Raw genomic sequence first — 2,640 nt, forward strand, 5'->3', positions numbered from 1 at the left:
AGTGCTTTCTCTTACAGACTAGGAGTATATATTGGTTTTAGGGTAAGGGAGTTTATCATAAGCTTGGAATTTTTCTGTGTGAGGAAGAAGTTTTATGGTGGGGTTGGAATGTCTTTGGGAGGAGGGATGTTTATCTTGGGGCAGACATCTTTCCACCCGGACAGAGGTTATCTCAAGGCTGGCATCTTCCCCACTGGAGGGGGGTTATCTCATGGCTAGCATGTCTCTGGTCAGGGAGGGGTTTGGAAACTTTCTGGTTGGAGATGTTATTTGTGGTTTAAGGTCATGCTGGCCTAAGCCATTAGGCTGATGCCCTTTGGATTTAGGCAGTTTTTTGTTAAGGTGGACTTTAGAATGAGGGGCTTGTCCAAGATGGCGATGTTCCTCTTCTGTCACAACCTTTTGTTTTCTTTTGAGTTAAGAATTGCCTAGTTTTCCATCTTACCATTTTTCTTTCCTTTTCTTTCCTTCCTTCCTTCCTTCCTTCCTTCCTTCCTTCCTTCCTTCCTTCCTTCCTTCCTTCCTCTCTCTTTCATCAGAATTTTGCTCTTGTTGCCCAGGCTGGAGTGTAGTGTCTCCATCTTGGCTCACTGCAACCTCCACCACCCGGGTTCAAGTGATTCTCCTGCCTCAGCCTCTGAAAGAATTGGGGTTACAGGTGCCCACCACCATGCCCGGCTAATTTTTTGTATTTTTAGTAGAGATAGGGTTTCACCATGTTGGCCAGGCTGGTCTTGAACTCCTGACCTCAGGTGACCCACCCTCCTTGGCCTCCCAAAGTGCTGGGATTACAGGTGTGAGCCACCATGCCCAGCCAGCATCTTATTATTTTTCTATCAATTCAACCAAATGTTTCATTAGATTTTCAGATGCTGACTAATACTACATTCAGCATTTCAGATAATCTATTCATCGTCTCTGTCTTCCTGCTCCTGTCTGGACTGGTTGCTGTCTTGATTGTCATCCCAGGACATTCCCTGTTTTCCATCTTTCATTTTTGTTTGTTTGTTTGTTTGTTTTGGTTAGGTCACTCCATTGGTAACAATTACGCTGGGACTCATCCTTCAGTAGGGTGAGCAAGAGTGCATGGATGCCCTGTATGTTTACCTGCACAGTTGTTTGTTACTTAAAGATATGAATAGAATTCTAGGATGGAAATAACTTTCCCTCAGAACTGGGAAAGGATTGCTTCATTGTCTTCTGAACTCAGTTGCTACTGGCAAGTTTGATGCCCATTCTGATTCCACATTCTTTTATTGTGCTTGCCTCCCACCCCCAATCCTCTAGCAATTCCAAGTTTATTATTAGTTTCCTGAAATTCCATACTGTGACTTGGTGTAAGTCTTTTTTAATTCATTGGGCTGGGCACTCAGTGGGACCTTCCAATCTGAAATTGTATGTCTAAATCGCATTAATTCAGCTCTGGGATATTTTCTTCTTGGATTTATTTGATGATTTCTTCCCATCCGTTTATTCTTTCTGTTTTCTTTTTCTGAAAATCCTATGAGTCAGATGTTGCACATTCTGGAAAGATTATTTAAGCATCTTATTTTTTTCTCTCATTGTGTATCTTTTGTATCTTTTGAGTTTACTTTCTAGCTTTGTTTGCTTTTATCTTCTAATCATTTTATTGACTTTTTTTGTTTGTTTCATGGTCACATTTTAATTTCTATAAAATTATTCTTGTTCTGATTATTCCTTTTTTAAAATAATCATCTTATTTTATGGATATAATGTTTTTTGATCTCTCCAATGATTCAATTATAATTTTAGTAAAGTTTTGTTTTGTTCCTTATACTGTCTTTATTTCTTCCGGGATTTATTGTTGAGGATGGAGGCTTTCCTCAAATATCTTATAATCTTTAGTTATATATTTCTATTTTTAATAACCTAATTTATTAATTTTCTCCAGAGGTAAGTAGGGTCTACTAATTTATTTGCTCAAATACATTTTACGTTGGTACGGCAGAATTTTATCAGATTCTCTAGCCACCCATGTGTAGTCATAAGGCATGAAATGCTGCTTTTTATGCACAGGATGTTCTCAAATGCTTCTAAGTCCTCAGCCTTTTTGAATGCCTGCAGGGTAAAGTGCTTGGCTGCTTCTTGGGATCCACTGCTTTGAAAACAGAGTTTAGCTTCTTTTGCTTAGTAATGTTATTTACCATTCTTTCATTTGTATCCTAGCTTTCAGATATTTTTTTTTTTGTCTGCTGATATTCATTTCCTACCTGCTGTTATGGTTTATACCATTTTTAGATGAAATTTCAGAAAAAAAAGAGAAGACAAACACATTGAATTTATCTTCCATATATATTTTAATGAATTAGTTATTTTTTCATAGAGGCGTGGTCTCCCTATATTACCCAGGCTTGGTCTTGAACTTGTGAGCTCAAGAGATCCTCATGCCTTAGCCTCCCAAAGTACTAGAATTACAGGCACGAGCCACCGTGTCTGGCCAATCTGCCATATTTAGCTGGAAGTTCCTTATTGGTTTTTTATTTTGGCAATCCAACTTTTGGATATGAAGATGACTTTTATGTCTTAAGAATATTACATTATTAAAAATAATGTTGGTTTTGACTTGCTGGGGTTATTTTCCTTCTTCCTTTGGTAAAAACACTTGATTCATTATTTTGA

Source organism: Rhinopithecus bieti, unplaced genomic scaffold (genome assembly GCF_001698545.2).
Source record: "Rhinopithecus bieti isolate Rb0 unplaced genomic scaffold, ASM169854v2 scaffold_47995, whole genome shotgun sequence".
NCBI classification, from domain to species: domain Eukaryota; kingdom Metazoa; phylum Chordata; class Mammalia; order Primates; family Cercopithecidae; genus Rhinopithecus; species Rhinopithecus bieti.